Genomic DNA, 27,707 nt, shown 5'->3' with positions numbered 1-27,707 from the left:
TTCTTCTTCTTCTCCTTCTCCTCCTTCTTCTCCTTCTTCTTCTTCTTCACCGAAAACTAATTATTTGCCGCCAGTGAACGAAGGGCTGTGTTCTCCTCTCGCTCCTTCCCTCCTCCCTCCTTTCCTTTCTTTAATTAATGGCGCTTTTCTGGGCTCATTTGGCGTCTGGTGGGGGAGAGGGAGAAGGTAGGGAGGGCAGAGCGGCGTTGTGCGCTTCCCCAGGGCGCCCCACTACACCCTACACTATTTTCTCTTCCCTCCTCCTCCTCCTTCGTCGCCTTCTTCAGGCACTAAGATCCAATTAAAGGCACGAATAACGCAACCAGGGGCGCGTGGAGGGGTTTTTTCAGGGGGATGGGAAGGGAATGGGTGATGGCGCACACACAATGCATACACACACACGTCCACGCACGCAAATATACATACCTATACATCTCAATTTACACATATATATACATACACAGACACATACATATATACCCATGCACACCATTCACACTGTCTGCCCCGATTCACTCCCAGCGCCACCTCGCCACACATGGAATACCTTCCCCCTCCCCCCTCATGTGTGCGAGGTAGCACTAGGAAAAGACAACAAAGGCCCCATTCGTTCACACTCAGTCTCTAGCTGCCACGCAATAATGCCCGAAACCACAGCTCCCTTTCCACATCCAGGCCCCACACAACTTTCCGTGGTTTACACCACACGCTTCACATGCCCTGATTCAATCCACTGACAGCAAGTCAACCCCGGTATACCACATCGATCCAATTTACTCTATTCCTTGCCCTCCTTTCACCCTCCTGCATGTTCAGGCCCCGATCACACAAAATCTATTTCACTCCATCTTTCCACCTCCAGTTTGGTCTCCCACTTCTCGTTCCCTCCACCTCCGACACATACATCCTGTTGGTCAATTTTTCCTCACTCATTCTCTCCATGTGCCCAAAACATTTCAAAACACCCTCTTCTGTTCTCTCAACCACGCTCTTTTTATTTCCACACATCTCTCTTACCCTTACATTACTTACTCGATCAAACCACCTCACACCACACATTGTTCTCAAACATCTCATTTCCAGCACATCCACCCTCCTGCGCACAACTCTATCCATAGCCCACGCCTCGCAACCATACAACATTGTTGGAACCACTATTCCTTCAAACATACCCATTTTTGCTTTCCGAGATAATGTTCTCGACTTCCACTCATTCTTCAAGGCTCCCAGGATTCTCGCCTCCTCCCCCACCCTATGATTCACTTCCGCTTCCATGGTTCCATCCGCTGCCATATCCACTCCCAGATATCTAAAACACTTTACTTCCTCCAATTTTTCTCCATTCAAACTTACCTCCCAATTGACTTGACCCTCAACCCTACTGTACCTAATAACCTTGCTTTTATTCACATTTACTCTTAACTTTCTTCTTTCACACACTTTACCAAACTCAGTGACCAGCTTCTGCAGTTTCTCACATGAATCAGCCACCAGCGCTGTATCATCAGCGAACAACAACTGACTCACTTCCCAAGCTCTCTCATCCACAACAGACTTCATACTTGCCCCTCTTTCCAAAAACTCTTGCATTCACCTCCCTAAAAACCCCATCCATTAACAAATTAAACAACCATGGAGACATAACACACTCCTGCCGCAAACCTACATTCACTGAGAACCAATCACTTTCCTCTCTTCCTACACGTACACATGCCTTGCATCCTCGATAAAAACTTTTCACTGCTTCTAACAATTTGCCTCCTACACCATATATTCTTAATACCTTCCACAGAGCATCTCTATCAACCCTATCATATTCCTTCTCCAGATCCATAAATGCTACATACAAATCCATTTGCTTTTCTAAGTATTTCTCACATACATTCTTCAAAGCAAACACCTGCTCCACACATCCTCTACCACTTCTGAAACCACACTGCTTTCCCCAATCTGATGCTCTGTACATGCCTTCACTGTTTCAATCAATACCCTCCCATATAATTTACAATATAATATATATATATATATATATATATATATATATATATATTTTTTTTTTTTTTTTTTTTATACTTTGTCGCTGTCTCCCGCGTTTGCGAGGTAGCGCAAGAAAACAGACGAAAGAAATGGCCCAACCCACCCCCATACACATGTATATACACACGTCCACACACGCAAATATACATACCTACACAGCTTTCCATGGTTTACCCCGGACGCTTCACACGCCTTGATTCAATCCACTGACAGCACGTCAACCCCTGTATACCACATCGCTCCAATTCACTCTATTCCTTGCCCTCCTTTCACCCTCCTGCATGTTCAGGCCCCGATCACACAAAATCCTTTTCACTCCATCTTTCCACCTCCAATTTGGTCTCCCTCTTCTCCTCGTTCCCTCCACCTCCGACACATATATCCTCTTGGTCAATCTTTCCTCACTCATTCTCTCCATGTGCCCAAACCATTTCAAAACACCCTCTTCTGCTCTCTCAACCACGCTCTTTTTATTTCCACACATCTCTCTTACCCTTACGTTACTTACTCGATCAAACCACCTCACACCACACATTACCCTCAAACATCTCATTTCCAGCACATCCATCCTCCTGCGCACAACTCTATCCATAGCCCACGCCTCGCAACCATACAACATTGTTGGAACTACTATTCCTTCAAACATACCCATTTTTGCTTTCCGGGATAATGTTCTCGACTTCCACACATTTTTCAAGGCTCCCAAAATTTTCGCCCCCTCCCCCACCCTATGATCCACTTCCGCTTCCATGGTTCCATCCGCTGACAGATCCACTCCCAGATATCTAAAACACTTCACTTCCTCCAGTTTTTCTCCATTCAAACTCACCTCCCAATTGACTTGACCCTCAACCCTACTGTACCTAATAACCTTGCTCTTATTCACATTTACTCTTAACTTTCTTCTTCCACACACTTTACCAAACTCCGTCACCAGCTTCTGCAGTTTCTCACATGAATCCGCCACCAGCGCTGTATCATCAGCGAACAACAACTGACTCACTTCCCAAGCTCTCTCATCCCCAACAGACTTCATACTTGCCCCTCTTTCCAAGACTCTTGCATTTACCTCCCTAACAACCCCATCCATAAACAAATTAAACAACCATGGAGACATCACACACCCCTGCCGCAAACCTACATTCACTGAGAACCAATCACTTTCCTCTCTTCCTACACGTACACATGCCTTACATCCTCGATAAAAACTTTTCACTGCTTCTAACAACTTGCCTCCCACACCATATATTCTTAATACCTTCCACAGAGCATCTCTATCAACTCTATCATATGCCTTCTCCAGATCCATAAATGCTACATACAAATCCATTTGCTTTTCTAAGTATTTCTCACATACATTCTTCAAAGCAAACACCTGATCCACACATCCTCTACCACTTCTGAAACCACACTGCTCTTCCCCAATCTGATGCTCTGTACATGCCTTCACCCTCTCAATCAATACTCTCCCATATAATTTACCAGGAATACTCAACAAACTTATACCTCTGTAATTTGAGCACTCACTCTTATCCCCTTTGCCTTTGTACAATGGCACTATGCACGCATTCCGCCAATCCTCAGGCACCTCACCATGAGTCATACATACATTAAATAACCTTACCAACCAGTCAACAATATATATATATATATATATATATATATATATATATATATATATATATATATATATATTTTCTTTTTTTTTGTCGCTGTCTCCCGCGTTTGCGAGGTAGCGCAAGGAAACAGACGAAAGAAATGGCCCAACCTACCCCCATACATATGCCTTGATTCAATCCACTGACAGCACGTCAACCCCGGTATACCACATCGCTCCAATTCACTCTATTCTTTGCCCTCCTTTCACCCTCCTGCATGTTCAGGCCCCGATCACACAAAATCTTTTTCACTCCATCTTTCCACCTCCAATTTGGTCTCCCACTTCTCCTCGATCCCTCCACCTCCGACACATATATCCTCTTGGTCAATCTTTCCTCACTCATTATCTCCATGTCCACACACGCAAGTATACTTACCCATACATCTCAATGTGCACATATATATACACACACAGACAGATACATATATACAAATGCACACAATTCACACTGTCTGCCTTTATTCTTTCCCATCGTCACCTCGCCACACATGGAATAACATCCCCCTCCCCCCTCATATGTGCGAGGTAGCGCTAGAAAAGACAACAAAGGCCACATTCCTTCACACTCAGTCTCTAGCTGTCATGCAATAATGCCCGAAGCCACAGCTCCCTTTCCACATCCAGGCCCCACAGAACTTTCCATGGTTTACCCCAGACGCTTCACATGCTCTGGCTCAATCCATTGATAGCAGGTCGACCCCGGTATACCATATGGATGTAATTCAGACTATTCCTTGCCCGCCTTTCACCCTCCTGCATGTTCAGGCCCCGAACACTCAAAATCTTTTTCACTCCATCTTTACACCTCCAATTTTGTCTCCCACTTCTCCTCGTTCCCTCCACCTCCGACACATATATCCTCTTGGTCAATCTTTAAACACTCATTCTCTCCATGCGCACAAACCATTTCAAAACACACTCTTCATGTCTCACAACCACGCTCTTTTTATTTCCAGACATCTCTCTTACCCTCACATTACTTACTCGATCAAACCACCTCACACCACATATTGTCCTCAAACATCTGATTTCCAGCACATCCACCCTCCTGAGCACAACTCTATCCATAGCCTACGCCTCGGAACCATAAAACATTGTTGAAACCACTATTCCTTCACATACAGCCATTTTTGCTTTCGGAGATAATGTTCTCGAATTCCACACATTCTTCAAGGCTCCCAGGATTCTCGCCCCCTCCCCCACCCTATGATTCACTTCCGCTTCCATGGTTCCATCCTCTGCGAGATCCACTCCCTGATATCTAAAACACTTTACTTCCTCATTTTTTTCTCCATTCAAACTTTCTAAAATGGAAAACAGAAGAAGGAGTCACGCGGGGAGTGCTCATCCTCCTCGTAGGCTCAGATTGGGTTGTCTAAATGTGCGTGGATGTAACCAAGATGTGAAAAAGGGAGAGATAGGTAGTATGTTTGAGGAAAGGAACCTGGATGTTTTGGCTGTGAGTGAAACGAAGCTCAAGGGTAAAGGGGAAGAGTGATTTGGGAATGTCTTGGGAGTAAAGTCAGGGGTTAGTGAGAGAACAAGAGCAAGGGAAGGAGTAGCACTACTCTAGAAACAGGAATTGTGGAGCATGTGATAGAATGTAAGAAAGTAAATTCTAAATTAATATGGGTAAAACTGAAAGTTGATGGAGAGAGATGGGTGATTATTGGTGCATATGCACTTGAGTAGGAGAAGAAAGATCATGAGAGGCAAGTGTTTTGGGAGCAGCTGAATGAGTGTGTTAGTGGTTTTGATGCACAAGACCGGATTATAGTGATGGGTGATTTGAATGCAAAGGTGAGTAATGTGGCAGTTTAGGGAATAATTGGTATCCATGGGGTGTTCAGTGTTGTAAATGGAAATGGTGAAGAGCTTGTATATTCATGTTCTGAAAAAGGACTTGTGATAGGGAATACCTGGTTTGAAAAGCGAGATATTCATAAGTATACGTATATAAGTAGGAGAGATGGCCAGAGAGCGTTATTGGATTACGTGTTAATTGACAGGCGCGCGAAAGAGAGACTTTTGGATGTTAATATGCTGATAGGTGCAACTGGAGGGATGTCTGATCATTATCTTGTGGAGGCGAAGGTGAAGATTTGTATGGGTCTTCAGAAAAGAAGGGAGAATGTTGGGGTGAAGAATATGTTGAGAGTAAATAAGCTTGGGAAGGAGACTTGTGTGAGGAAGTACCAGGAGAGAATGAGTATAGAATGGAAAAAGCTGAGAACAAAGGAGGTAAGGGGAGTGGGGGAGGAATGGAATGTACTTAGGGAAGCAGTGATGGATTGTGCAAAAGATGCTTGTGGCATGAGAAGAGTGGGAGGTGGGTTGATTAGAAAAGGTAGTGAGTGTTGGGATGAAGAAGTAAGATTTTTAGTGAAAGAGAAGAGAGAGGCATTTGGAGGTAAAAAATGCAAATGAGTGGGAGATGTATAAATGAAAGAGACAGGAGGTCAAGAGAAAGCTGCAAGAGGTGAAATAAGAGGGCAAATGAGAGTTTGGGTGAGTGGGTATCATCAAATCTTAGGGAGAATAAAAAGATGAACTGGAAGGAGGTAAATAAAGTGCGTAAGACAAGGGAGCAAATGGGAACTTCAGTGAAGGGGGCTAATGGGGAGGTGATAACAAGTATTGGTGATGTGAGAAGAAGATGGAGTGAGTATTTTGAAGGTTTGTTGAATGTGTTTGATGATAGAGTGGCAGATATAGGGTGTTTTGGTCGAGGTGGTGTGCAAAGTGAGAGGGTTAGGGAAAATGATTTGGTAAACAGAGAAGAGGTAGTAAAAGCTTTACGGGAGATGAAAGACAGGAAGGCAGCAGGTTTGGATGGTATTTCAGTGGAATCTATTAAAAAAGGGGGTGACTGTATTGTTAACTGGTTGGTAAGGTTATTTAATGTTTGTATGATTCATGGTGGGATGCCTGAGGATTGGAGGAATGCGTGCATAGTGCCATTGTACAAAGGCAAAGGGGATATGAGTAAGTGCTCAAATTATAGGGATATAAGTTTGTTGAGTATTCCTGGTAAATCATATGGGAGGGTATTGATTGAGAGGGTAAAGGCATGTATAGAGCATCAGATTGGTGAAGTTTTGTGTGGTTTCAGAAGTGGTAGAGGATGTGTGGATCAGGTGTTTGCTTTGAAGAATGTATGTGAGAAATAATTAGAAAAGCAAATAGATTTGTATGTAGCATTTATGGATCTGGAGAAGGCATATGATACAGTTGATAGAAATGCTCCGTGGAAGGTACTAAGAATATATGGTGTGTGAGGCAAGTTGTTAGAAGAAGTGAAACGTTTTCATCGAGGATGTAAGGCATGTGTACGTGCAGGAAGAGAAGAAAGTGATTGGTTCTCAGTGAATGTAGGTTTATGGCTGGGGTGTGTGATGTCTCCATGGTTGTTTAATTTGTTTATGGATGGGGTTGTTAGGGAGGTGAATGCAAGAGTTTTGGAAAGAGGGGCAAGTATGAAGTCTGTTGGGGATGAGAGAGCTTGGGAAGTGAGTCAGTTGTTGTTCGCTGATGATACAGCGCTGGTGGCTGATTCATGTGAGAAACTGCAGAAGGTGGTGAATGAGTTTGGTAAAGTGTGTGAAAGTAGAAAGTTAAGAGTAAATGTGAATAAGAGCAAGGTTATTAGGTACAGTAGTGCTGAGGGTCAAGTCAATTGGGAGGTAGGTTTGAATGGAGAAAAACTGGAGGGAGTAAAGTGTTTTAGATATCTGGGAGTGGATTTGGCAGCCGGATGGAACCATGGAAGCGGAAGTGAATATAGGGATGGGGAGGGGGCGAAAATCCTGGTAGCCTTGAAGAATGTTTGGAAGTCGATAACATCATCTCCGAAAGCAAAAATGGCTATGTTTGAAGGAAAAGTGGTTCCAACAATATATATATATATATATATATATATATATATATATATATATATATATATATATATATATATATATATATATATATATATATATATATATATATATATATTTTTTTTTTTTTTCTTTTTTTTGCTGTGTCGCTGTTTCCCGCGTTTGCGAGGCAGCGCAAGGAAACAGACGAAAGAAATGGTCCAACCCATTCCCATACACATGTATATACATACGTCCACACACGCAACTATACATACCTACACAGCTTTCCATGGTTTACCCTAGACGCTTCATAGGCCTTGATTCAATCCACTGAGAGCACGTCAACCCCGGTACACCACATCGCTCCAATTCACTCTATTCCTTGCCCTCCTTTCACCCTCCTGCATGTTCAGGCCCCGATCACACAAAATCTTTTTCACTCCATCTTTCCACCTCCAATTTGGTCTCCCTCTTCTCCTCGTTCCCTCCACCTCCGACACATATATCCTCTTGGTCAATCTTTCCTCACTCATTCTCTCCATGTGCCCAAACCATTTCAAAACACCATCTTCTGCTCTCTCAACCACGCTCTTTTTATTTCCACACATCTCTCTTACCCTTACGTTACTTACTCGATCAAACCACCTCACACCACACATTGTCCTCAAACATCTCATTTCTAGCACATCCATCCTCCTGCGCACAACTCTATCCATAGCCCACGCCTCGCAACTATACAACATTGTTGGAACCACTATTCCTTCAAACATACCCATTTTTGCTTTCCGAGATAATGTTCTCGACTTCCACACATTCTTCAAGGCTCCCAGAATTTTCGCCCCCTCCCCCACCCTATGATCCACTTCCGCTTCCATGTTTCCATCCGCTGCCAGATCCACTCCCAGATATCTAAAACACTTCACTTCCTCCAGTTTCTCTCCATTCAAACTCATCTCCTAATTGACTTGACCCTCAACCCTACTGTACCTAATAACCTTGCTCTTATTCACATTTACTCTTAACTTCTTTCACACACTTTACCAAACTCAGTCACCAGCTTCTGCATTTTCTCACATGAATCAGCCACCAGCGCTGTATCATCAGCCAACAACAACTGACTCACTTCCCAAGCTCTCTCATCCCCAACAGACTTCATACTTGCCCCTCTTTCCAAAACTCTTGCATTCACCTCCCTAATAACCCCATCCATAAACAAATTAAACAACCATGGAGACATCACACACCCCTGCCGCAAACCTACATTCACTGAGAACCAATCACTTTCCCCTCTTCGTACACGTACACATGCCTTACATGTATATATATATATATATATATACATATATATATCCCTGGGGATAGGGGAGAAAGAATACTTCCCACGTATTCCCTGCGTGTCGTAGAAGGCGACTAAAAGGGAAGGGAGCGGGGGGCTGGAAATCCTCCCCTCTCGTTTTTTTTTTTTTTAACTTTCCAAAAGAAGGAACAGAGAAGGGGGCCAGGTGAGGATATTCCCTCAAAGGCCCAGTCCTCTGTTCTTAACGCTACCTCGCTATCGCGGGAAATGGCGAATAGTATGAAAAAAAAAAAAAAAAAAAAAAAAATATATATATATATATATATATATATATATATATATATATATATATATATATATATATATATATATATATATATATATATGTATATATATATATATATATATATATATATATATATATATATATATATATATATATATATATATATATATATATATATATATATATATATATATATATATATATATATATATATATAAATCTCGAGAACAAGGGTGGGTCCATTTAATGTAACCTGATGGTGCCACTGGTACTTTACACTCCTCTGTGCACAGTTTTTCCTATGAAAGTCTGACTCCGCACTGACAGTTATAACTTGCTTAGCAGGAATTGTGTGGAAACGTCTTATCAGTGCAATGCCATGAGAAGTGGACTCTGAAGCACCTTGAGTTGGATGTTTTCAAAATTTGCCAAGTGAGTGGTAATGGGTTTTGTGGTCCTTTTGAGGGCCAGAGGTGGATCAACGTGAACATTTAAGATATATGTATCCAAGGGCCAGATTTCTCCAGTTACTGTCCAGGCTTTTGTAACTGCCTAGACTTTGCTGGGGGTTAGAAATGTGAATCCTTAAATTTAAAGATCGCAAGATATTATTGGCTGCACTCAGGAATTCCATATACATCAAAGGGAAATTTCTGAGCATTGAATTTGGACCCACCCAAGCATCATCTGACAGACAAAACTGATGTGCTCTTGAAAAATTAAATTATTACTTATCTTCCCCTTTACTTTATTTCGTCAGATGAAAATGTTTTCCTCTTTTTATTGGAAGAGAGCAATCTAAATCATTTAATTGATAATTATTTAATTGGACTTGATCCGATGTAAAATTCCTATTGGATAAGAAGCATGTAAAAGGTTAGTAGATACTTGTAATCCTGTATCCACTATATCTGAAAACTATTATTAAACTTTAAAGCCAGGTTGGTTAGGACAAGATGATCCTTTCATGATTACCAAGCTCTGTAAAGTGTAAGAAGTGTTAACTAAACCTGGTTATCTTCCTGTATTCTGTCCACAAAATTAGGATTCCTTACAACAGAGGCTGCAAAAGCCATGCAGATATGCTATCATAGTAAAGTATTTTAGGCAGTTGTATTTTCCATCTTGACATCTACAGCAGTCATATCAAAATGAAAATATTTATTTCAGAATGTCAAAGACAAGCAACAAAAGTTGTGCAGGCAAAAATATTCTTAGAATATATAATTCTCCATACCGAGATCTAATACATTTTTGTGCTCGTGATCAGTCATCTCTGGAAATATCAGGAGCTTCATTATCCAGATTTGATAAATACATGCATAGATTTTTTAATCCCTGGGGATAGGGGAGAAAGAATACTTCCCACGTATTCCCTGCGTGTCGTAGAAGGCGACTAAAAGGGGAGGGAGCGGGGGCGGGAAATCCTCCCCTCTCATTATTTTCTTTTTTTAATTTTCCAAAAGAAGGAATAGAGAAGGGGGCCAGGTGAGGATATTCCCTTAAAGGCCCAGTTCTCTGTTTTTAACGCTACCTCGCTAACGCGGGAAATGGCGAATAGTTTGAAAGTTTGAGAGATATTTATACATGTATATATATGTATATATATATATATATTATATATATATATATATATATATATATATATATATATATATATATATATATATATATATATATATATATATATATATATATATATATATATATATATATATATATATATATATATTTTTTTTTTTTTTTTTGCTTTGTCGCTGTCTCCCGCGTTTCCGAGGTAGCGCAAGGAAACAGACGAAAGAAATGGCCCAACCCACCCCCATACACATGTATATACATACGTCCACACACGCAAATATACATACCTACACAGCTTTCCATGGTTTACCCCAGACGCTTCACATGCCCTGATTCAATCCACTGACAGCACGTCAACCCCGGTATAACACATCAATCCAATTCACTTTATTCCTTGCCCTCCTTTCACCCTCCTGCATGTTCAGGCCCCGATCACACAAAATCTTTTTCACTCCATCTTTCCACCTCCAATTTGGTCTCCCACTTCTCCTCGTTCCCTCCACCTCCTACACATATATCCTCTAGGTCAATCTTTCCTCACTCATTCTCTCCATGTGCCCAAACAATTTCAAAACACCCTCTTTTGCTCTCTCAACCACGCTCTTTTTATTTCCACACATCTCTCTTAATCTTACGTTACTTACTCGGTCAAACCACCTCACACCACACACTGTCCTCAAATATCTCATTTCCAGCACATCGATCCTCCTGCGCACAACTCTATCCATAGCCCACGCCTCGCAACCATACAACATTGTTGGAACCACTCTTCCTTCAAACATACCCATTTTTGTTTTCCGAGATAATGTCCTCGACTTCCACACATTCTTCAAGGCTCCCAGGATTTTCGCCCCCTCCCCCACCCTATGATCCACTTCCGATTCCATGGTTCAATCCGCTGCCAGATCCACTCCCATATATCTAAAACACTTCACTTCCTCCAGTTTTTCTCCATTAAAACTTACCTCCCATTTGACTTGACCCTCAACCCTACTGTACCTAATAACCTTGCTCTTATTCACATTTACTCTTAACTTTCTTCTTTCACACACTGTACCAAACTCAGTCACCACCTTCTACAGTTTCTCACATGAATCAGCCACCATCGCTGTATCATCAGCGAACAACAACTGACTCACTTCCCAAGCTCTCTCATACTCAACAGACTTCATAATTGCCCCTCTTTCCATAACTCTTATACATATATATATATATATATATATATATATATATATATATATATATATATATATATATATATATATATATATATATATATATATATATATATATATATATATATATATATATATATATATAGTGTGGTTTCAGAAGTGGTAGAGGATGTGTGGATCAGGTGTTTGCTTTGAAGAATGTATGCGAGAAATACTTAGAAAAACAAATGGATTTGTATGTAGCATTTATGGATCTGGAGAAGGCATATGATAGAGTTGATAGAGATGCTCTGTGGAGGGTATTAAGAATATATGGTGTGGGAGGCAAGTTGTTAGAAGCAGTGAAAAGTTTTTATCGAAGATGTAAGGTATTTGTAAGTGTAGGAAGAGAGGAAAGTGATTGGTTCTCAGTGAATGTAGGTTTGCGGCAGGAGTGTGTGATGTCTCCATGGTTGTTTAATTTGTTTATGGATGGGGTTGTTAGGGAGGTGAATGCAAGAGTTTTGGAAAGAGGGGAGAGTATGCAGTCTGTTGTGGATGAGAGAGCTTGGGAAGTGAGTCAGTTGTTGTTCGCTGATGATACAGCGCTGGTGGCTGATTCATGTAAGAAACTGCAGAAGCTGGTGACTGAGTTTGGTAAAGTGTGTGAAAGAAGAAAGTTAAGAGTAAATGTGAATAAGAGCAAGGTTATTAGGTACAGTAGGGTTGAGGGTCAAGTCAATTGGGAGGTAAGTTTGAATGGAGAAAAAGTGGAGGAAGTAAAGTGTTTTAGATATCTGGGAGTGGATCTGGCAGCGGATGGAACCATGGAAGCGGAAGTGGATCATAGGGTGGGGGAGGGGGCGAAAATTCTGGGAGCCTTGAAGAATGTGTTGAAGACGAGAACATTAACTCGGAAAGCAAAAATGGGTATGTTTGAAGGAATAGTCGTTCCAACAATGTTGTATGATTGCGAGGCGTGGGCTATGGATAGAGTTGTGCGCAGGAGGGTGGATGTGCTGGAAATGAGATGTTTGAGGACAATATGTGGTGTGAGGTGGTGTGATCGAGTAAGTAATGTAAGGGTGAGAGAGATGTGTGGAGATAAAAAGAGTGTGGTTGAGAGAGCAGAAGAGGGTGTTTTGAAATGAGTTGGTCACATGGAGAGAATGAGCGGGGAAAGATTGACCAAGAGGATATATGTGTCAGAGGTGGAGGGAACGAGGAGGAGTGGGAGACCAAATTGGAGCTGGAAAGAGGGAGTGAAAAAGATTTTGTGTGATCGGGGCCTGAACATGCAGGAGGGTGAAAGGCGTGCAAGGAATAGAGTGAATTGGAACGATATGGTATACCGGGGTCGAGGTGCTGTCAATGGATTGAACCAGGGCATGTGAAGCGTCTGGGGTAAACCATGCAAAGTGTGTGGGGCCTGGATGTGGAAGGGGAGCTGTGGTTTCGGTGCATTATTACATGACAGCTAGAAACTGAGTGTTAACGAATGGGGCCTTTGGTGTTTTTCCTAGCGCTACCTCGCACACATGAGGGGGGAGGGGGTTGTCATTCCATGTGTGGCGAGGTGGCGATGGGAACAAATAAAGGCAGACAGTATGAATTGTGTACATGTGTATATATGTATATGTCTGTGTGTGTATATATATGTGTACATTGAGATGAATAGGGATGTATATTGTGGGCGTGTGGACATGTGTGTATATACATGTGTATGTGGACGGATTGGGCCATTCTTTCGTCTGTTTCCTTGCGCTACCTCGCTAACGCGGGAGACAGCGATAAAGCAAAATAAAATAAATAAATAAATATATATATATATATATATATATATATATATATATATATATATATATATATATATATATATATATATATATATATATATATATATATTTTTTTTTTCTTTTTTTTTTTTGTCGCTGTCTCCCGCGTTTGCGAGTTAGCGCAAGGAAACAGACGAAAGAAATGGCCCAACCCACCCCCATACACATGTATATACATACTTCCACACACGTAAATATACATACCTACACAGCTTTCCTTGGTTTACCCCAGACGCTTCACATGCCTTGATTCAATCCACTGACAGCACGTCAACCCCGGTATACCACATCGCTCCAATTCACTCTATTCCTTGCCCTCCTTTCACCCTCCTGCATGTTCAGGCCCCGATCACAAAAAATATTTTTCACTCCATCTTTCCACCTCCAATTTGGTCTCCCTCTTCTCCTCGTTCCCTCCACCTCCGACACATATATCCTCTTGGTCAATCTTTCCTCACGCATTCTCTCCATGTGCCCAAACCATTTCAAAACACCCTCTTCTGCTCTCTCAACCACGTTCTTTTTATTTCCACACATCTCTCTTACCCTTACGTTACTTACTCGATCAAACCACCTCACACCAAACATTGTCCTCATACATCTCATTTCTAGCACATCCATCCTCCTGCGCACAACTCTATCCATAGCCCACGCCTCGCAACCATACAACATTGTTGGAACCACTATTCCTTCAAACATACCCATTTTTACTTTCCGAGATAATGTTCTCGACTTCCACACATTCTTCAAGGCTCCCAGAATTTTCGCCCCCTCCCCCACCCTATGATCCACTTCCGCTTCCGTGGTTCCATCCGCTGCCAGATCCACTCCCAGATATCTAAAACACTTCACTTCCTCCAGTTTTTCTCCATTCAAACTCACCTCCCAATTGACTTGACCCTCAACCCTACTGTACCTAATAACCTTGCTCTTATTCACATTTACTCTTAACTTTCTTCTTTCACACACTTTACCAAACTCAGTCACCAGCTTCTGCAGTTTCTCACATGAATCAGCCACCAGCGCTGTATCATCAACGAACAACAACTGACTCACTTCCCAAGCTCTCTCATCCCCAACAGACTTCATACTTGCCCCTCTTTCCAAAACTCTTGCATTCACCTCCCTAACAACCCCATCCATAAACAAATTAAACAACCATGGAGACATCACACACCCCTGCCGCAAACCTACATTCACTGAGAACCAATCACTTTCCTCTCTTCCTACACGTACACATGCCTTACATCCTCGATAAAAACTTTTCACTGCTTCTAACAACTTGCTTCCCACACCATATATTCTTAATACCTTCCACAGAGCATCTCTATCAACTCTATCATATGCCTTCTCCAGATCCATAAATGCTACATACAAATCCATTTGCTTTTCTTAGTATATATATATATATATATATATATATATATATATACATATATATATATATATATATATATATATATATATATATATATATATATATATATATATATATATATATATATATATATATATATATATATATATATATATATATATATATATATATATATATATATATATATATATATATATATATATATATATATATATATATATGTTGGGGATGAGAGAGCTTGGGAAGTGAGTCAGTTGTTGTTCCCTGATGATACAGCGCTGGTGGCTGATTCATGTGAGAAACTGCAGAAGCTGGTGACTGAGTTTGGTAAAGTGTGTGGAAGAAGAAAGTTAAGAGTAAATGTGAATAAGAGCAAGGTTATTAGGTACAGTAGGGGTGAGGGTCAAGTCAATTGGGAGGTGAGTTTGAATGGAGAAAAACTGGAGGAAGTGAAGTGTTTTAGATATCTGGGAGTGGATCTGTCAGCGGATGGAACCATGGAAGCGGAAGTGGATCATAGGGTGGGGGAGGGGGCGAAAATTTTGGGAGCCTTGAAAAATGTGTGGAAGTCAAGAACATTATCTCGGAAAGCAAAACTGGGTATGTTTGAAGGAATAGTGGTTCCAACAATGTTGTATGGTTGCGAGGCGTGGGCTATGGATAGAGATGTGCGCAAGAGGATGGATGTGCTGGAAATGAGATGTTTGAGGACAATGTGTGGTGTGAGGTGGTTTGATCGAGTAAGTAACGTAAGGGTAAGAGAGATGTGTGGAAATAAAAAGAGCGTGGTTGAGAGAGCAGAAGAGGGTGTTTTGAAGTGGTTTGGGCACATGGAGAGAATGAGTGAGGAAAGATTGACCAAGAGGATATATGTGTCGGAGGTGGAGGGAACGAGGAGAAGAGGGAGACCAAATTGGAGGTGGAAAGATGGAGTGAAAAAGATTTTGTGTGATCGGGGCCTGAACATGCAGGAGGGTGAAAGGAGGGCAAGGAATAGAGTGAATTGGAGCGATGTGGTATACAGGGGTTGACGTGCTGTCAGTGGATTGAATCAAGGCATGTGAAGCGTCTGGGGTAAACCATGGAAAGCTGTGTAGGTATGTATATTTGCGTGTGTGGACGTATGTACATGTGTATGGGGGGGGGGGGTTTGGGCCATTTCTTTCGTCTGTTTCCTTGCGCTACCTCGCAAACGCGGGAGACAGCGACAAAGTATAAAAAAAAAAAAAAAAAAGATATATATATATATATATATATATATATATATATATATATATATATATATATATATATATATATATATATATATATATATATATATATATATATATATATATATATATATATACAAGTATATATATATATATATATATATATATATATATATATATATATATATATATATATATTGGAAAGGATAACAATTTTGCGCGTGATCAAGATATTCTTATGAGTCCACGGGGAAAATGAAACACAAAAAGTTCCCAAGCGCACTTTCGTGTAATAATCACATCATCAGGGGATAAACAAGTGAGGAATATAACAGTCAGTTGATATACATCAAAGAGACGAAGCAAGGACGCCATTTGGTAAACATGTGATTGTCTAAAACATACAACGAGCGGTCATAAACTTATCATTTTACAAATCTTATCAACAATAAAGTTATCTAATTTGTACAGACCATCACTAATATTAAGATTATAATTCTTTGTGTATTTATTAATAGAAGATTCAATGATATTTCTCCTGGTAATAGAGTTAGAGTTAACAACTGAGATGGCGTTACTCCAGTCAATACAATGATATATATATATATATATATATATATATATATATATATATATATATATATATATATATATATATATATATATATATATATATATATATATATATATATATATATATATATATATATATATATATATATATATATATATGTAAGAGGTGAAAAAGAGGGCACATGAGAGTTGGGGTGAAAGAGTATCATTAAATTTTAGGGAGAATAAAAAGATGTTCTGGAAGGAGGTAAATAAATTGCGTAAGACAAGGGAGGAAATGGGAACTTCAGTGAAGGGCGCTAATGGGGAGGTGATAACAAGTAGTGGTGATGTGAGAAGGAGATGGAGTGAGTATTTTGAAGGTTTGTTGAATGTTTTTGATGACAGAATGGCAGATATAGGGTGTCTTGGTCGAGGTGGTGTGCAAAGTGATTGGGTTGGGGAAAATGATTTGGTAAACAGAGAAGAGGTAGTAAAAGCTTTGCGGAAGATGAAAGCCGGCAAGGCAGCAGGTTTGGATGGTATTGCAGTGGAATTTATTAAACAAGGGGTGACTGTATTGTTGACTACTTGGTAAGGTTATTTAATGTATGTATGACTCATGGTGAGGTACCTGAGGATTGGCGGAATGCGTGCATAGTGCCATTGTACAAAGGCAAAGGGGATAAGAGTGAGTGCTCAAATTACAGAAGTATACGTTTGTTGAGTATTTCTGTTAAATTATATGGGAGGGTATTGATTGAGAGGGTGAAGGCATGTACAGAGCATCAGATTGGGGAAGAGGAGTGTGGTTTCAGAAGTGGTAGAGGATGTGGGGATCAGGTGTTTGCTTTGAAGAATGTATGTGAGAAATACTTAGAAAAACAAATGGATTTGTATGTAGCATTTATGGATCTGGAGAAGGCATATAAAAGAGTTGATAGAGATGCTCTGTGGAAGGTATTAAGAGTATATGGTGTGGGTGGCAAGTTGTTAGAAGCAGTGAAAAGTTTTTATCGAGGATGTAAGGCATGTGTACGTGTAGGAAGAGAGGAAAGTGATTGGTTCTCAGTGAATATAGGTTTGAGGCAGGGGTGTGTGATGTCTCCAATGTTGTTTAATTTGTTTATGAAAGGGGTTGTTAGGGAGGTGAATGCAAGAGTTTTGGAAAGAGGGGCAAGAATGAAGTCTGTTGTGGATGAGAGAGCTTGGGAAGTGAGTCAGTTGTTGTTCGCTGATGATACATCGCTGGTGGCTGATTCATGTGAGAAACTGCAGAAGCTGGTGACTGAGTTTGGTAAAGTGTGTGAAAGAAGAAAGTTAAGAGTAAATGTGAATAAGAGCCAGGGCAAGGTTATTAGGTACAGTAGGGTTGAGGGTCAAGTCAATTGGGAGGTAGGTTTGAATGGAGAAAAACTGGAGGAAGTAAAGTGTTTTAGATATCTGGGAGTGGATCTGGCAGCGGATGGAAGTGGAAGTGAATCATAGGGTGGAGGAGGTGACGAAAATCATGGGAGCCTTGAAGAATGTGTGGAAGTCGAGAACATTATCTCGGAAAGCAAAAATGGGTATGTTTGAAGGAATAGTGGTTCCAACAATGTTGTAAGGTTGCGAGGCGTGGGCTCTGGATAGAGTTGTGCGCAGGAGGGTGGATGTGCTGGAAATGAGATGTTTGAGGAAAATATGTGGTGTGAGGTGGTTTAGTCGAGTAAGTAATGTAAGGGTAAGAGAGATGTGTGGAAATAAAAAGAGCGTGGTTGAGAGAGCAGAAGAGGGTGTTTTGAAATGGTTTGGGCACATGGAGAGAATGAGTGAGGAAAGATTGACCAAGAGGATATATGTGTCAGAGGTGGAGGGAACGAGGAGAAGTGGGAGACCAAATTAGAGGTGGAAGGATGGAGTGAAACGATTTTGAGTGATCTGGGCCTGAACATGCAAGAGTGTGAAAGGCGGGCAAAGAATAGAGTGAATTGGATCGATGTGGTATACCGGGGTTGACGTGCTGTCAGTGGATTGAATCAGGGCATGTGAAGCGTCTGGTGTAAATCATGGAAAGCTGTGTGGGTCCTGGATGTGGAAGTGGAGCTGTGGTTTCGGGCATTATTGCATGACAGCTGGAGACTGAGTGTGAACGAATGACGCCTTTGTTGTCTCTTCCTAGCGCTACCCCGCACACATGAGTGGGAAGGGTGATCGTATTCCATGTGTGGCGAGGTGGCGATGGGAATGAATAAAGGCAGACAGTGTGAATTGTGTGCATGGGTATATATGTATGTGTCTGTGTGTGTATATATATATATATATATACATATATATATATATATATATATATATATATATATATATATATATATATATATATATATATATATATATATATATATATATATATATATATATATATATATATATATATCTATATATATATATATGTGTACATTGAGATGTATAGGTATGTATATTTGCGTGTGTGGACGTGTGTGTATATACATGTGATGGGGGCGGGTTGGGCCGTTTCTTTCGTCTGTTTCCTTGCGGTATCTCGGAAACGCGGGAGACAGTGACAAAGCAAAATAAATAAAATATAAAAAAATAATATATATATATATATATATATATATATATATATATATATATATATATATATATATATATATATATACATATATATATTTATATATAGTTCACATTTACTATATATAAAAGACAGGACCTTACCATACCATTTTCTACTTAATTTGTAAAACACTTTGACAAAGCTGATGATACAGCGCTGGTGGCTGATTCATGTGAGAAACTGCAGAAGCTGGTGACTGAGTTTGGTAAAGTGTGTGAAAGAAGAAAGTTAAGAGTAAATGTGAATTATGTGGTGTGAGGTACAGTAGGGTTGAGGGTCAAGTCAATTGGGAGGTGAGTTTGAATGGAGAAAAACTGGAGGAAGTAAAGTGTTTTAGATATCTGGGAGTGGATCTGGCAGCGGATGGAACCATGGAAGCGGAAGTGGATCATAGGATGGGGGAGGGGGCGAAAATTCTGGGAGCCTTGAAGAATGTCTGGAAGTCGAGAACATTATCTCGGAAAGCAAAAATGGGTATGTTTGAAAGAATAGTGGTTCCAACAATGTTGTATGGTTGCGAGGCGTGGGCTATGGATAGAGTGGTGCGCAGAAGGATGGATGTGCTGGAAATGAGATGTTTGAGGACAATGTGTGGTGTGAGGTGGTTTGATCGAGTGAGTAACGTAAGGGTAAGAGAGATATGTGGAAATAAAAAGAGCGTGGTTGAGAGAGCATAAGAGGGTGTTTTGAAATGGTTTGGTCACATGGAGAGAATGAGTGAGGAAAGATTGACCAAGAAGATATATGTGTCGGAGGTAGAGGGAACGAGGAGAAGAGGGAGACCAAATTGGAGGTGGAAAGATGGAGTGAAAAAGATTTTGTGTGATCGGGGCCTGAACATGCAGGAGGGTGAAAGGAGGGCAAGGAATAGAGTGAATTGGAGCGATGTGGTATACCGGGGTTGACGTGTTGTCAGTGGATTGAATCAGGGCATGTGAAGCGTCTGGGGTAAACCATGGAAAGCTGTGTAGGTATGTATATATGCGTGTGTGGACGTATGTATATACATGTGTATGGGGGTGTGTTGGGCCATTTCTTTCGTCTGTTTCCTTGCGCTACCTCGCAAACGCGGGAGACAGCGACAAAGCAAAAAAAAAAAAAATAAACTTTGACAAAGCGCCCCCATCCACAAGCCCAGCGAGATAAAGTGAAGAGCTCCGAGCTCCATCCTATTTCAGCAGTTGTAAACAAAGTCGTGATATAGGAAAGACCAAGTTTATATTTGTAGGGTTGCTACAAACTGTTATCCATGAATCAGACCACTCAAATGTTTCATGACTCTCAAGCACTGAAAGTTATACAATGTACGGACCTGTGGCACGTACAGGTTTCTGATAACCTCACATGGCCAAGGAAAACCTTACCTCATCTTGAAATCAACTAACCACGTTCACCACCTGGAATCCTTGTTAATCCAGAGATTTTATCATTAACAGATTTTACAGTCACCTAGAAGGACCCATAAGATGTCAGTTCTCCTACTTTCCTCCAATGTTACTTGAGAGAAGGGAATGAGTTAACTCAGGTATGGTCGCAGACCAGTGTCGGTATATTCTTACATATCACTTGTGTAATGACACGCATGATATAATCAACAAATTGTAGTAGAGTCAAATACTCGAACTAATTTTTCTACTGCTACAAGAGCAGCAGACAGTAGGAATAGCTCGCATAACATCCACTAAGGGAGCACTGGGAAGATTAGATGTTGAGTACGTACTATAACCATTGTTGACAACTGTCAGCCTGTATTCGAGAGGCTGACAGGCTTGAAGGTGAGCCTTATGATCGCCCCATACATATGAAATTAAAAATTTGATTATTTCAGTCACTGCTTGTTGGCGGAAGCTTTAAGACACTAGACTTACTTTTCAGTATTAGTAGGCAAGTATGAATGACCAAATCACTTGTCTTTCAAACTGTTAATGATGGTTATGATCAGGAAGCAAAACTAGCAATATTTTGACTTGCATTGCCTTTACCCCTCACACACTGCCCTACTTCTTTAATTTGACCCGGAGGCGCCTTGTGCTTAATTCTCGCGGTCTCTCCTCATATGGTTTGTTACGCTAGGAAGGAATCAATTTAGTTGCTCTTTGCTGCACTGATTCCAATTCAAGAATATCCTTACTTGAGTGGGGGAACCAAAACTGCACTACATATTAGGCATGTGGTTCACCTAGAATTAGGTATAGTGGCAATATTACATCCTCGCTTTTATACGAAATTTTCTGTTTAAAAATCCTAACATCCCATTTGCATTCTTGGCAGCTTCATTGCAATGCTGGGAAAATACGAAGTTACCGGAGACAGTGACCCTTAGATCCCTCATACTAGGGGTGTCCTTTGTCTTGTGGCCCATCAGTTCATAACCAAAGTTTGTTTAGTTTTCCTACATGTAACAATTGACGTTTATTGACGTTAAATAGCATTTACCATTTACAAGACCATCAAACGAACCTATCTAGATCCTCTTGTAATCTTAGCTTATCTTCAGTTTAAATGGCACTGCCGATATTTGTGTCATCTGCAAATTTGGACACTAGGTTATTTAGCCTTTTGTTGATATCGTTAATATAAATGATGAAAAGTATAGGCCCAAGAACGGATCCCTGGGGACCCACTAGTAAAGGATGACCACGGTGATGATTCCTCATTCATTTCGACTTTCTCCTTACTATCATGTAACCAAGCTTCAATTCAATTTCCTGATCAACCACTCATCCCCAAATCCCAAACTTTGTGCATCAAGTTAACGTGGGGGACTTTGTCGAATGCTATCTGGAAGTCCAGAAACATTGCATCTATTACTTTTGTCTTGCGGGTATTGAATTATGTATGATAGAATTCAAGGAGGTTTGTGAGGCATGACCTGCGTCTTCTAAAACCATGTTGTGTATTAATCATCAGTCTGTGTTGTTCCTGATAAGTTACGATTTTTTGACTACAGAAGTTTATATATAACACTGTATAACACAAATTTTGTTCCTGGGTAGTAAGTGTTATTTTCTAATTGCTTATGCGTAAAAGTAGAGACAAAGGCTATTATTCCCTTCAAACTTTGCTTTTGTGACCAGGACAGTGATATTTTGAAATTTTCCTTTTTCCAGTTGGACAACGCGTGACTTTGCACATTTGTATTCAATAAAATCAGAAAAAAAACAACAACATATGAATCAAAATAAACACGTATTTACACCAATGTTATACAAAATTGATCAAAATTAGAATTGAGTAGTTTTTCGAGATTTACAATTGTACTGTAAATCACCACGAATAAGGCACGAAATATCATCTTCCATCATGTTCTCGTTACATGTTCCTTGGTAGCGGCGTTCAAAGTCCAGTATATCGTGATGGAAGCGCTTGCCTTGCTTCTCCGAATAAGCCCATGATCTTTAGTTTATCAAGATAAGCGTCAAGGGTATGAACCTTAAGGGGCATTATGCAGCCCATTTTGCCATAGTTCTTCACCATAATCTCAACTAACTCCACATAGATATCGCCCACGTGATTGCTAAGGAAGCCCCGAACCACTGCGACAAAGCTGTACCAAGCTGCTTTCTCCTTCCTGGTGAGGTTCTTGGGGAATCCCTTGCACTCCAGGATCTTTATCAATGGTCCGAGGAAGACACTGGCTTTGACCTTTGCCTCAGACAACCTAAGGAAGAAGTCTTGAAGGTATTTGAAGGCTGCAAACTAATGTGATTTTATATTTTCATAAGGTTCCCACTTGACAGTGCTCATCCCCACAGAGAATTCGATCCACCGTGGCCATTCCCGCCTTTGGTAGTGCGCCACGGTGTCCCTGCTGCCCTAAAGGCAAAGATAGCAGGGAAACTTGGCAAAACCACCCTGGAGACCCATCAGGAATGCCGCTATTTTGAAGTCTCTGATGACCTCCCAGCTGTACGTACTCATCACACTTCAAGGCGTCTAGCAAGGTCTTGACTCTGTTCAGTGGAAGAGACGGGTACTTGTTCCCGTTATGGAGTAGCACGAGTTAGAGGCTCCGGGATGAGCTGTCAATAAAGAGGTGCCACTCGTTCGGGTTACGGGCGATTTAAAGTGCCTCGAACAGACTGGTTACATTGTGGCAGAAGCAGAGCCAATCTTGATGGGTGAAGATGGTGGATAAACCTTGGTGACGCTTCCTCTGATCTGCGATCTGCGCACTTTAATCCAACAAGTTCCACTGCTTGAGCCTAGACGTCAAAAGCTCGGCACTGGGCTTTGTGAGACCAAGATCTTTGATAAAGTCGTTGAGGCCTTTTTGATTGGGGTAGTATGGGTTTCTCTCCTCATCTACAACTCTGAAATTGTAATCTGGATCTACATCGCCTTCTTTCCCCTCCGACTTGCTGGTCTGTTCTGACGACGGCTGCTTTCTCTCCAGAGGAGTGGGTGTAGGGAGCTCAGGGCCGTGTGGCACAAGGACAATGGATGAGAGAATGGTGACAGCAGGTGCAGTCAGCCAGTCCGACATTTGGAAGGATTCACCATGCAGAAGTAGCAGTTGCTTTAGTGGTCAGTGGGTTCCCGCCAGATTCTTGGGATGGCGAACGTCATGGCTCTCTTTTCTCTTCCGTACCATTCTGCAAAAAAAAAAATATATATATGAAATTGTGATAATGAAAAGATTACACCTGTCTTTACATAGATTTATTTCTCCCGTGACTAATGTGTAAGAGATTCTCTCAACATGGTATCTTTTTTCAAAATAATTGAAAATGAAATGAAAAATGAAATAAGAAATAAAATCTTAAAAACTCAGCAAAATGTTATAACATAAAATTCCGCCATCCAAACAGACAACAATTGTCTATCTTACATTCCAGAACTTTTTTTTTTGAGCGATCGGGGCCTGACATACAGAAGGGTGAGTGGCGTACAAGGAATAGGGTAAAATGGAACGATAGGGAACACCGGAGTCGAAGTTTTGTCAATGGATTCAAAAAGGGCATGTAAAGTGTCTGGGGGAAACCATGCACAGGTTTCTGGGGCCTCGATGTGAACACGGGACTATGGTTTCGGTGCATTGCGCATGACAGCTAGAGACTGAGTATGAGAGAGTGCAGCAATTTTTTGTTTTTTTCCAAACACTACCTCCCTGGAAGTGAAGCGGGATGCTATTTAATGTGTGAAGAGGTAACGTCAGGAAGGGATGAATGCAAGCAACTATGAATACGTATATGTGTATATATTTATGTCTGAATATATATATATATATATATATATATATATATATATATATATATATATATATATATATATATATATATATATATATATATATATATATATATATATATATATATATATATATATATGTATGTATGGGTGTATATGTTGATATGTATATGTGTGTAAATGTGCATGAAAGGGTGTTAATGGACACGTATCTATAAATGAGTAAATGGGCCATTCTTCGTATGTTTCTTTGCGCTATATCGCTGACGCGGGAAAACGGCTATCAAGTACAAAAGATAAGTTACATAAAATGTTTTATATATATGTATATACGTATATATATATATATATATATATATATATATATATATATATATATATATATATATATATATATATATATATATATATATATATATATATATATATATATATATATATATATATATATATATATATATATATATATATATATATATATATATATATATATATATATATATATATATATATATATATATATATATATATATATATATATATATATATATATATATATATATATATATATATATATATATATATAATATATATACACTCACTCTTATCCCCTTTGCCTTTGTACAATGGCACTATCCACGCATTCCGCCAATCCTCGGGCACCTCACCATGAGTCATACATACATTAAATAACCTTACCAACCAGTCAACAATACAGTCACCCCCTTTTCTAATATATTCCACTGCAATACCATCCAAACCTGCTGCCTTGCCGGCTTTCATCTTCCGCAAAGCTTTCACTACCTCTTCTCTGTTTAACAAATCATTTTCCCTAACCCTCTCACTTTGCACACCACCTCGACCAAAACACCCTATATCTGCCACTCTATCATCAAACACATTCAACAAACCTATATATATATATATATATATATATATATATATATATATATATATATATATATATATATCCCTGGGGATAGGGGAGAAAGAATACTTCCCACGTATTCCCTGCGTGTCGTAGAAGGCGACTAAAAGGGAAGGGAGCGGAGGGCTGGAAATCCTCCCCTCTCGTTTTTTTTTTTTTTTTTTTTAATTTTCCAAAAGAAGGAACAGAGAAGAGGTCCAGGTGAGGATATTCCCTCAAAGGCCCAGTCCTCTGTTCTTAACGCTACCTCGCTATCGCGGGAAATAGCGAATAGTATGAAAAAAAAAAAAAAAAAAAATATACATATATATATATATATATATATATATATATATATATATATATATATATATATATATATATATATATATATATATATGTATATATATATATATATATATATATATATTCAAACTTTTTTTTTTCAAACTATTCGCCATTTCCAGCATCAGCAAGGTAGCGTTAAGAACAGAGGACTAGGCCTCTGAGGGAACATCCTCACCTGGCCCCCTTCGCTGTTGCTTTTTTTGGAAAATTAATAAAAAAACAAGAGGGGAGGATTTCCAGCTCCCCGCTCCCTACCCTTTTAGTCGCCTTTTACGACACGCAGGGATTACGTGGGAAGTATTCTTTCTCCCCTATCCCCAGGAATTATATATATATATATCTATATCTATATATATATATATATATATATATATATATATATATATATATATATATATATATATATATATATATATATATATATATATGTATATATAATGATATGATACAGCGCTGGTGGCTGATTCATGTGAGAAACTGCAGAAGCTGGTGACTGAGTTTGGTAAAGTGTGTGAAAGAAGAAAGTTAAGAGTAAATGTGAATAAGAGCAAGGTTATTAGGTACAGTAGGGTTGAGGGTCAAGTCAATTGGGAGGTAAGTTTGAATGGAGAAAAACTGGAGGAAGTAAAGTGTTTTAGATATATAGGAGTGGATCTGGCAGCGGATGGAACCATGTAAGCGGAAGTGAATCATAGGGTGGGGGAGGGGGGCGAAAATCCTGGGAGCATTGAAGAATGTGTGGAAGTCGAGAACATTCTCTCGGAAAGCAAAAATGGGTATGTTTGAAGGAATAGTTGTTCCAACAATGTTGTATGATTAGGAGGCGTGGGCTATGGATAGAGTTGTGCACAGGAGGTTGGATGTGCTGGAAATGAGATGTTTGAGGACAATGTGTGGTGAGAGGTGGTTTGATCGAGTAAGTAATGTAAGGGTAAGAGCGATGTGTGGAAATAAAAAGAGCTTGGTTGAGAGAGCAGAAGAGGGTGTTTTGAAATGGTTTGGGCACATGGAGAGAATGAGTGAGGAAATATTGACCAAGAGGATATATGTGTCGGAGGTGGAGGGAACGAGGAGAAGTGAGAGACCAAATTAGAGGTGGAAAAATGGAGTGAACAAGATTTTGAGTAATCGGGGCCTGAACATGCAGGAGGGTGAAAGGAGGGCAAGGAATAGAGTGAATTGGATCGATATCGTATACCTGGGTTGACGTGCTGTCAGTGGATTGAATCAGGGCATTTGAAGCGTGTGGGGTAAACCACGGAAAGCTGTGTGGGGCCTGGATGTGGAAAGGGAGCTGTGGTTTTGGGCATTTTGCTGACAGCTGGGGACGAGTGGAACAAAGGGCCTTTGTTATCTTTTCCTAGCGCACCTCCACATGGGGGGGAGGGGTGGGGATTCCATGTGTGGCGAGGTGGCGATGGGAAAAAATAAAGGCAGGGATGTAATTGTGGCATGGGTATATATGTATGTGTTTTTGTAGTATATTTTGTGTACATTTAAAGTATGGGAGTGAATGTTTCGTTGTGGAGTGTGTGTATATACTGTATATGGGGGGGGGGGTTGGGGCCCGTCTTTCTTCTGTTTTTTTGCGTACCTCGCAAATGCGGGAGACAGCGACAAAGCAAAAAAAAAAATAAATTTAAATTAATATGTATTATATGAAAAGTGTTGTATATATAAAATATAATTTTATTAAAAAATTTATTAATTAAATATAATATATAATATTATTTTTATATATATATAATAAATTTTTTTTTAAAATATATATAAATAATTTTTAAATATTTTATTATTATT

Source organism: Panulirus ornatus, chromosome 14 (assembly GCF_036320965.1).
Source record: "Panulirus ornatus isolate Po-2019 chromosome 14, ASM3632096v1, whole genome shotgun sequence".
In the NCBI taxonomy this organism is placed as follows: Eukaryota; Metazoa; Arthropoda; class Malacostraca; order Decapoda; family Palinuridae; genus Panulirus; species Panulirus ornatus.
The sequence above is the reverse complement of the archived record's forward strand: the minus strand, read 5'-3'. Positions refer to the sequence as shown.